This window comes from Gossypium raimondii, chromosome 1 (assembly GCF_025698545.1).
Source record: "Gossypium raimondii isolate GPD5lz chromosome 1, ASM2569854v1, whole genome shotgun sequence".
In the NCBI taxonomy this organism is placed as follows: domain Eukaryota; kingdom Viridiplantae; phylum Streptophyta; class Magnoliopsida; order Malvales; family Malvaceae; genus Gossypium; species Gossypium raimondii.
The window spans coordinates 43,086,313-43,097,554 of NC_068565.1; the positions used below are offsets into that span (position 1 = coordinate 43,086,313).

The 11,242-nt window shown below is 36.7% G+C and overlaps 1 pseudogene across 1 annotated transcript; it reads left to right on the forward strand.

Moving 5' to 3' along the window:
- Positions 1–4,242: 4,242 nt before the first annotated feature.
- Positions 4,243–8,208, forward strand: LOC105787048 (beta-galactosidase 13-like; annotated as a pseudogene). The gene is made up of 14 exons (XR_001131448.2): positions 4,243–4,593; positions 4,688–4,896; positions 4,979–5,045; positions 5,134–5,369; positions 5,459–5,553; positions 5,661–5,765; positions 5,861–5,945; positions 6,026–6,144; positions 6,246–6,413; positions 6,499–6,674; positions 6,753–6,972; positions 7,061–7,168; positions 7,264–7,511; positions 7,595–8,208. The product of XR_001131448.2 is annotated as a beta-galactosidase 13-like (transcript).
- Positions 8,209–11,242: the final 3,034 nt, after the last annotated feature.

An 11,242-nucleotide genomic window follows, 5' to 3' on the forward strand; every position in this document is an offset into this window, starting at 1 on the left:
CAGTCTGATCTCCCTAAAGTTGCAGTGAAGTATACAGAAGAAGCTAATCCTATCTCCCTGAAGTTGCAGTGGGGCGGATTAAAATGATGAATCCTATACCTCTGAAGTTGCAGTAGGTCGGATTAAAACTATCATAGCAAGTCTTATCTCCCTGACGTTGCAGTGGAACAGACTAAAACCATGAATCTCGTCCCCCTGAAGTTGCAGCAGAATAGATTGAAGTTACAGGTTGTATCTTTCTGAAGTGCAGTGGAGTGGATCGACGCAACAAGACACAGTGGACTGGAGTAAAGTTAATTAAAGAGAAGCGTCAAGAGAAGTCAAGACTCGGCGAGACCGGGCAAAAATTGGTCTTTCTTACTCTTTGCACTGTTATCGTTACACGACAACAAGCAAAGAGGGGCAGCTGTACAAGCCCATTTTGCCCGGACCCAAACCCACCTAAACCTACCCAAACCCAACCAAAACCAGATCAGCCCAAACCCGAAGCCCCAATTTAGCCCAGGCCTAATTTCCCCAATTGCATCTTTGACCTTTGGCCTTCTGACACCCGGATGTCCCATCCGCGCCGCCCACGGTCACGTCGACCACGCCACTTGCGTCGCCGGTCACCTGCAAACAAGACAACACGCACACAACAGCAGGCACAGAAAAATATAGCAATATCACATGTAATTTTAGACTATAAAAGCCAAGTATACCCACGGTAAAGGGGTTCGGCTTCTTTGTTCCTCTTTTGTAAAAGAAAAAACATTTTCAGAAAATAAAAGCAAAAGAACATTTCAAGGTGATTTTTCAATTCAAGATTTTTTTTCTTTTCATTTTTACTGTTTTTCTTTATTTCCTCTTTATTTCATAAGCGAAACAATAAAAAAATAAAAAAGGACTTACCTTTTTGTCTTTCGGTTGCGCCGTCGTCGGAGCTTGCTTGCTGAAGAAATCGACCCCGAAAGGTCGAGTTAGGGTAGCCCTTCCTCTTGGCCTTCAGGCTAGGCGAGTCTAGCCTTTGATCGGGTCTCAAAACGGGGACCTGAACGCCCTTTTTGCGCAATGCCGGCCACCGCCCATGGTGGCGCAACGACGGCACTAAGATGACCCAAAGGCCGGGTGTTTAAGAGGAAGAGGGAGGACTTCTTTTTGAATTTTTTTCTTTTTCGGTAGCTGAAATGAATTTTTGGGAAAAAGTAGGGTTTAAATACCCTAGACAAAAACGGCGTCGTTTGAGCTTAGGGTTCAGAGACCAAAAACAGCGTCGTTTTGGTCTCTGACCCGCGCGGTGACTCGACCCAGAGGGAGGATCCGCGTGCTTTCTTTAAATGGGATATTTGCGCGCGTAGTCCCTCCGACTTTGTAGCGCGTTGCAATTTGACCCTTTTTCATTATTTTCTTTTATTCTAATTTGGCCACAAATTTTTATTTTTGTTTCATTTTAATCCATAGCAGCGTGGTGTTTTAAACGCTTGGTTTATTTACCATTTTGGTCCCCCCTCTTTCGACGCGTCTCGCAATTTGATCCTTTTCGTCTTTTTATTTTTCGAATCAGCCCTGTATTTTCATTTTTATTTCGATTTAGTCAGTGTTTTAGTATTTTTATTAACTGACCTTATTATTGTTATTATTACCACTATTATTAATTATTATTAGTTTTATTTTCTTTTTATTTATTTGTTATTATTATATTAATGTATTAATTAGTTTTATATTTTTTTCAACTTTATTTTATTCTATATATGTACATATATGCATTATGCTTGTCCATATTTTATAATATCTTATTTTTATATATATATACACAAACGTATATATGTAAATATTTTTTATATTTTATAACTTATATATATGTATTTGTACATCTATATATCTATACACATTTTTATAAACATATGTATAAAACATGCTTTCATACACCTTTATTATACATATACATATATATACTTACATATACTTCATACTTCCAAAAATATACATTTTGTTTATATTCTTTATATTTCATAATTTCACATACTTACACATATATGTACATTTTTATATATATATACATACATATATATATATATTCTTTATATTTTAAAATATATTTTGTACATATGTATTTTCTATATTTTATAATTCACACATGCATACATATTTTAATTTATATCTCTATACATATATATCCCTTTATATTTTTAATTGTATTCAATTTTTTTATTTCATTTTCATTATTATTTTGAATGAATGTCTTGATTTTATTCGTTATATACGTTGTTATTTTGTATGTTGTAGGTTTGACCTTTTATTTATTTTATATTGTTGCTATTGCCCGTATCATTTTTATACTTTTGTATTCATTATGGTTTTGTCATGCATAACAACAATGTAATTTGCTTTCATATTCTTTACTACGACTCCGCGTTTTATTTCACTCGATATAACAAAAATTTTTTTGAATAAATAACATTCCGTGTATTAGATTCGAGAGGATCGTACCCTAACTTACTGGGTCTCGATTTTCACAATAAAGCTAAATGCACGAAATTTTTTTAAACTCAAGTTTTAAATAATCTCGGGATTTAAAAGAAAATCGCGTCCTAACTTACTGGTCGTGATCTCCCTTTAAATCCGAGATTTCAAAATATCTTTTAAACAAGCATTTTTACGTATCGGAATTCGAGACATTGTGTCCTAACTTACTGCATATGATGCTTTCTTTCTCAATTAACGTGGAATATGCCCCCCGTTTTCCCAAAATTTTTAACATTTTAATACAAGGATCGTATTTTTAAAATTCTTCAAAGCTTTCAATTTTCGGCATTAAGACTTTAACTAATCAACTAGGTACCAATTTTGGGCGTTACGAGGGTGCTAATCCTTCCTCGTACGTAACCGACTCCCGAACCCATTTTTCTGAATTTCGTAGACCAAACTCGTTGTTTTAATAAAATCAAATCGTTTATTAAAAACAACCACTTTTCAAGGTGACCCGATCACACCTTATCAAAAAGGATTGGTGGCGACTCCCACAATCGATTTTATTTTTCAAAACCCGAGTCGACCCCGTTTTCATCCAAAAAATTGGTGTCAACAGTCCCCAATGGAGTCACCAAGTTGTCGAAACCATTTTTATTTTGAAAAATGGGGTCGACTTTTAAAACGAAATGGAGTCGCCACCAATCTTTTTTTGAGGTGTGTTCGGGTCACCTTGAGATTAATCATTTTAATAAAATATTTTGATTTATTAAAATAATGATTTTGGTTTACAAAATTCGAGAAAACGGGCTCGGGAGTCAGTTACGCACGAGGAAGGATTAGCACCCTCGTAACGCCCAAAAATTAGTACCTAATTGATTAATTAACGTCCTAATGTCGAAAATTTGAAAAGATTTTAAAATACAATCCTATTTAAAAACCTGAATAAATCGAATTTGATGTTAAGACCTCCTTGTCCCGAAGTAATAAGATGTCACATCCATTAAGTTAGGATACGACATTTTAACCCTAAAAACTAAGCTTGTCTCATGCATTAAAGTTTAAAAAGGATGCGTAAAAACTTTGATAAAAAACGACAATATGAAAATACAAATAAACAATTTATAAAACACATAATGACAATTATTTAAATACTAGCATCAATAATCAAAGACCAATAAATTTAAAACAAAGAGTATAAAATAAAATAAAAATATAAGGCAAAGTAAAATGTAAACAAATTTAAAAGAATGAATTTGAAAATGAATAATAAGAGAAAAAATTTGAAATCAACAATATACAAATCAATAAATAAATTATATATATATATATAAATAGGTAATATATGTATAAGTTTGGAATAAATAATATATAAAAATGAAAACAGGTAATTTATAAAGTAATAATATATAAATGAGTTTAAAATAAATATTGTGTAATAAGGAATTTAGAACAAGTTGCATGACCAAAAAAAAGAAACATGCCATATGAGATTTTTAATTTTAAAAGTTGCATGACACAAATCTTAAATATAAATATAATAATACAAATATTTATGAGATTATATTAATAGATATTATAATAACATATGAGATTCATCATTATAAAAAATATTAATTTAACAAACATTTCACCACAAGATTAGATAATCTGTGACAGCCAAAATTCAATTTCTTCCAAAGATAGCAAATTTTCTCAACAAAAAATAGTAAAACCAGCAAACATTCGATGGTTAAAAATAGTAATCCCAACACTATAAATAATTGACTTTATGCTACGTTGTTCTTCGAGCTTCTCCTCTTTGCCAAGCTAAAGAGGCTCCCCGTAAAAGTGAGGCTCCTTTCGTTACTTATAGTAGCAACGCCGCTCCAACCCCAAAGAATAAAAGGTTCTTCTACTGGTATATATAACAATGGTAGAACCTCGGCGTTTACTCATGATATTCTTTTTGTCGACGTTGTTGATTGCTTATAGCAATGCAAATGTCGAAGAGATTCAGAAGGATACCGAGGAAGGGGACGAAGAAGGTAAGGTAGGAGGTCAGAAGGCTCAGGGCGTGACATATGACGCAAGGTCCTTGATCATCAATGGCAAACGAGAGCTTCTCTTTCGGGAGCTATCCATTACCCACGTAGCACCCCAGATGTATGCATCTTTTGCTTTTCTCTCTGTATAATATAGTTTGGTTGATGGATGGATGGATGGATTTAGATTATTTACAACTACTGGGATTTTGCAGATGTGGCCGGACCTGATTAAAAAAGCTAAGCAGGGAGGCATCAATACGATTGAGACGTATGTTTTCTGGAATGGACACGAACCAGTTGAGGGACAGTACAACTTTGAAGGAGAATTTGACTTGGTGAAGTTCATCAAGTTGATTCATGAGCATAAGTTGTATGCAGTCGTTAGGGTTGGCCCCTTTATCCAGGCTGAATGGAATCACGGGTAACCATTTAAACTTTCCCAAATTCTTCTTTAAAATTCATGCGAGTCCTCCATATTGACTTTTTCGCACTGAAACTATCAGAGGATTACCATATTGGTTAAGAGAGGTCCCCGGCATCATTTTCCGATCCGATAATGAACCTTTCAAGGTAATGTTCTGAGGGATAAATACATCAAAGTTATACACAAAATATGATGCAAGGCTTCAAATCTGAACCAAACTTTTAACTTGTGTAGAAACACATGAAAAGGTTTGTGACCATGATTGTTGACAAACTGAAGCAAGAGAAGTTGTTTGCTCCACAAGGAGGACCTATTATTTTAGCACAGATCGAGAATGAATACAACACTATTCAACGAGCATTCAGGGAAAAAGGGGATAGTTATGTTCAATGGGCTGGAAAACTGGCCCTTAGCTTGAATGCCAATGTCCCATGGATCATGTGCAAGCAGAGGATGCCCCAGATCCCGTTGTAAGTTTTAATTGATAAAAAAAATGAGATGGAAAACGTGTTTATTATGGCATAACAAAGTGAGAAATGTAATATACTTGGTTCTTCAGATCAATACATGCAATGGAAGGCACTGTGGAGATACTTTCTATGGTCCAAATAAGCGCAACAAGCCGGCATTGTGGACTGAGAACTGGACTGCACAGTAAGTAGTGGTGCAGTTTATATGAAGATGTTAAAGAAGATTCGAATATGTTGGTGTATATATAGGCTAATTTTGTGGCTGTTTCAATGGGTTTTTTAACGATTCAGGTATAGAGTATTCGGTGATCCACCATCCCAAAGGTCAGCTGAAGATTTGGCATACTCAGTTGCTCGATTCTTCTCCAAAATGGAAGCATGGTCAACTACTATATGGTATAGGAAGATAATTGGCTGTCTTCTCTGGGTTCATTTCTTAGCTAAATGACACTCTTTTTAGACAAAGCTCACTGTTCTTTTTGTGTCTGCAGTACTATGGTGGCACCAATTTTGGCAGGACAAGTGCCTCATTTACAACAACTCGTTACTATGACGAAGCCCCTCTTGATGAATTTGGTAGGATTAAGAACATGTTATCTGATGATCTATGGATTGAAGTTGTGTATGCAGCTAACTTTCACATTTTAATGCTTTAGGTCTTCAAAGGGAACCAAAGTGGGGTCATCTTAAGGACGTCCACAGGGCCTTGAGTTTGTGCAAAAGGGCTCTATTTTGGGGGGTTCCTACTACTCTAAAGTTGGGTCCAGATCAACAGGTAAGCAATGCAACTATACGGAGTAATCGAATTGGATTTTTGGGTAAATAGATATTGGTTAGTCTACTAGGGAATTAAGTTAATGTATTGCGATATTGCAGGCTATAGTCTGGCAACAACCTGGAACTTCAGCTTGTGCGGCTTTCGTGGCCAACAATAACACTCGTCTGGCACAACATGTGAATTTCAGGGGCCAGGACATTCGCCTGCCGGCTCGTTCCATTAGCGTCCTCCCTGATTGCAAGACCGTGGTTTTCAACACTCAACTGGTATCTCCAATTCTACAAGCTCACATAAGCTGCCCCATTGTGTTTTACAACCTGTGAATTAACTTACCATTGATTTTTAACTCAGGTCACAACTCAACATAACTCAAGAAACTTTGTAAGATCAGAAATTGCAAACAAGAACTTTAACTGGGAGATGTACAGGGAAGTCCCTCCTGTCGGACTTGGATTTAAGTTTGACGTGCCAAGGGAGCTTTTTCATTTGACCAAAGATACAACCGACTATGCTTGGTACACAACTAGGTGAGTTGAAACTTAAATGAACACCTTGATTTTCACCTGTTACACATAGGATATTGAACTATGAGTTTCTGCCTGCAGCCTTAAGTTGGGTCGACGTGATTTACCAATGAAGAAAAATGTCAGCCCAGTTTTACGGGTTGCAAGTCTTGGCCATGGAATCCATGCCTATGTAAATGGTGAATACGCCGGTTCTGCACATGGGAGCAAAGTTGAGAAGAGCTTTGTTTTCCAGAGAGCTGTAAGCTTGAAGGAAGGGGAAAACCATATTGCTCTCTTAGGCTACTTAGTGGGACTCCCTGTAAGGCTTCTGCAACTTAAAGCACTTTGTTACGCTTAAAATGAAATTTATAAAATCAATTAACATGTGATTTTGTTTGCTAATCCAGGATAGCGGAGCCTACATGGAGAAAAGGTTTGCTGGGCCTCGTTCTATCACCATCCTTGGTTTGAACACTGGAACACTCGACATATCACAAAATGGTTGGGGCCATCAGGTACCCACTGGACTTGTCACTTTCTGTAATAAATCTCAAGTAATAGTTTAGTGGTGGAGATGGCTTCTTAAACGTAATTTGGAATCCCCTTTCAGGTTGGAATTGATGGAGAAAAGAAGAAATTGTTTACTGAAGAAGGCTCAAAGTCTGTTCAGTGGACAAAGCCAGACCAAGGAGGACCATTAACATGGTACAAGGGATATTTTGATGCACCAGAAGGGGACAACCCAGTTGCCATTGTTATGACTGGTATGGGGAAGGGTATGGTTTGGATCAATGGTAGAAGCATTGGCCGATATTGGAACAATTACCTTAGTCCTCTTAAGAAGCCAACACAATCCGAGTATGTACACTATAAACGCTGAAACAGTCTTTTAACCGATATAAATTATAAACTAGAAAGAAGCTAAAATTCATGTAATGCAGGTACCACATCCCACGGGCATACTTGAAGCCAAAGAACCTGATTGTCCTCCTTGAGGAAGAAGAAGGCAATCCTAAAGATGTCCATATAGTAACAGTGAACAGGGATACAATCTGCAGTGCTGTGAGTGAAATTCACCCACCATCCCCGAGATTGTTCGAAACCAAAAATGGTACTCTCCAACCCAAAGTGAATGATTTGAAACCAAGGGCTGAATTAATATGTCCAGGCAAGAAGCAAATCGTGGCAGTGGAGTTTGCCAGCTATGGTGATCCATTTGGCGCTTGCGGAGCCTACTTTATTGGAAATTGCACAGCGCCAGAATCCAAGCAAGTTGTTGAGAAGTATTGCTTGGGGAAGCCCAGCTGCCAAATCCCCCTAGATAGCATTCACTTCAGTGACCAAAATGGCGCATGTACCCATCTCAGGAAGACTTTGGCCGTCCAAGTCAAATGTGCCTAAACAAATGCGTGCTTCGACACAGCTTGGGTTAAGCTTCACATTTTATTTTTTTTAATTGAGCTAAGACGGTGCATGGAGGAGTGCTTGAACTATTTATTTGTATTTCTTAAATATTAAATGAAGATCTGCGAATTCCAGAATTACAATAACTTGCCCCTTTTTCTTTTTCTTGTCTTCCATTTAAGCAAAAAAACATCTGCATTGGTTATTTTTTAATTAAATTAAGAAATATAAGTATCTATACTATAAGATGCTGGACCGAGTTTGATACCACAAGTGTCAACTCAGTTCACATTAAAAAATTTTAAAAGTAAAATGATTAAGAGTATATAATAGGAGTATTTAAAATTTATAAATTTTAATAAGTAAAACTATCTGTAAACATTATTGTTCCTTAAAACTAAAAATTATTTTCTTGTATCTTGTTATTAGGGTACTTTAACCTCTCTAAAATGTAAATTATAAATATCCACCTTATTAGCAGTGTTAAAAATGTAGTCAAATTTCTAACTCACTTCCTTTTTTCTTTGTGAGTTTCGGGAATATCTCCATTCATAGGTCTGAGATCCACATCTATGAATTGAAAGGTCAGAATGATCAACATTGCAATCAATTGTTAGAATCAATAGGTCTTCAAATCGTTCATTTGAAAAAATTGAAACCTTTCTTATTGGATGATCATAATACTTCTCAAAAACTGAAATTCTTGATCAATGGAGGAACAATATCACCATTTTTGGTCAATAAGATACCAAAGTGGATGATTGACTCATTCCATACTAGAAATAATCGCAGGAAATCTTTTGATAACATGGATTCCTATTTCTCAATGATATCACACGATCAAGACAATTGACTAAATCCCGTGAAACCATTTCATAGTAGTTCATTGATATCTTCTTTTTATAAAGCAAATCGACTTCGATTCTTGAATAATCCACATCACTATAAATTTGTAAGCATATTCTATTTTAGTTTCAATTTCATTCATGCCCTAGTGGCAATGCCCATACTCATAATTTACTTTTAAGGAGATTAAGTATAACTTTAGCATGTACACCATATTTGTCCGGTCTAGAACATATTTAAAGTCGTATTCACATATAAATTCATATTTACGATCATATACAAATTTAAAATTTAGATTTATTGGGCTAAACCACTTTTTTACCATAGCGGTAAAGTCCATATTCATAAATCACACTAGCATAGTATACACAATTGTATTCACCCTCAATCCAAAACATAGCTAGATCAAATAAACACTTTTGTAGCTAGTAGTAAGGCACTAGTGTCATGGACTTAGATTTTTGCCTTACAATCCATGCAGCCTTAAGGGTTTTCTTCCTCAAAAAACACCTAAGTTAACCTAACTCCCAATAATTGAAGATCAAACAGAATTCTTCTAAGGCACCAAAGAAGAACAAAGATGAACGAATTTGAAATATAAGAACAAAGCGACAGAAAATCTAAGAACACAAAAGAGAGTTTTGAGAGAATGCTCTCAAGAATTTTATTACTCAATGAATTATTTACAATGAGGGGGAGAGGCCTCTATTTATAGTTGAGCCTCCCTAAAATCAACGGTATGAATTAAAATACATCAATGGCTAGGATTAAAAGCTATCAAATTACAATTATTATATCTTTTAAACTTATAAGTTATCTATAAGATTGCATATCTTTGACTTGGTCATAGTTTATAGATGAGCCTTTATTCTTCCCAAGCAACGGGCCAGTTTGATTGGGCCAATAACCTCCCTTGATCATGATGGATCATATGATTGTGCCATGGTTACGGGCTCCCATGCGCAACCCATGACATTCTCCCCCATCTATTCGAGTGATGCCCTCGTCGTGTCCTCCACATGGAACTGGTCTATCTTACCTTGGAACTGCCATAAGGCCCCGACAGGTTCCCAACTTGCTTCACTATTGAGAAGTCCCTTCCATCACATAAAGTACTCATGCCTCAGCCTATAGTACTTTCGTCTAATCACACGGTCTACCTCGATACTTTTAACTTCGTGATCGTAGGAGACCTTCACCCCCATTGGTGTTCGTTCTAACTTGCCTCGATTTAGATCCTTTTGATCCTCATAAAATGGCTTAAGCATACTCACATAAAACATTGGGTGGACTTTGAGCTTTGTCAGCAACTCCAGCTTGTAGGCCACCTTGCTTACTCTCTTCAAGACTTGAAAATGTCCCTCATACTAATGCACAAGCCCTTTGTGCAAGCCATTATGTTGCAAAATCAAGTGTAGTTTAAGTCATTATGTTGCAAAGACTGAATCACCAACCTAAAATTGCACATCCCTTCGATTTTGATCGGCCCACTTCTTGTTGTGCTTGCCCACTTTATGTAAAAAAGCTTTGGCTAAGTCATTATTCTCTTGCCAATCCTTTGTAAATCGATAAGCTGCTAAATTCGGTCCTGTATAATGGGTCACAACAGCATTAGGTGTGAGTGGTTGCTGCCCCGTCACAATCTCGAATGAACTTTGATTCGTTACAAGTTGTATGAGAATTGGGCTACGTCCAAATAATTTGGTTAGTCCCTTTGTGTGGCACTCACATAGTGTCGAAGAGATGTCTCCAATAATGCATTCACTCATTCGATTTGAGGATGCATACTAGTTGAAAAGTTCAAGTCTGAACCCATTGACTTGAATAGCTCCGTCCAGATCCGGCCCATGAACTATCCTCATTGATCACTAATGATAGACTGTGGCACTCCCCAATATTTCACCACATGTCTAAGGAACAAACGAGCTGCCTCCTCAACAGGGTACTCCTTAGTTACTGGAATGAACGTTCCATACTTGGAAAACCTGTACACCACAACAAGAATACTCGTAAAACCATCAGACTTAGGAAAACCAACAATAAAGTCCATGGATACACTCTCCCATGGTTATTCCGGAATGGGAAAGGGTTGTAGCAAACCAGCTGGATTCTTCAACTCAACCTTGACTTGTTGGCATATTAAACAAGTTTTCACATAGGTATCAACATCTTCACCTATGTGAGACCAATAGTAACGATCCTCCAAAAGGGCTAAAGTGCGATGCATCCCTAGATGACCAGCCCATCTTGAGTCATGACACTCCTTCATGACTTCCTTGCACAATTTCCCATAATGAGGTACATAAAGACGGTGCCCATGAGTGTATAGCAACTCCCCC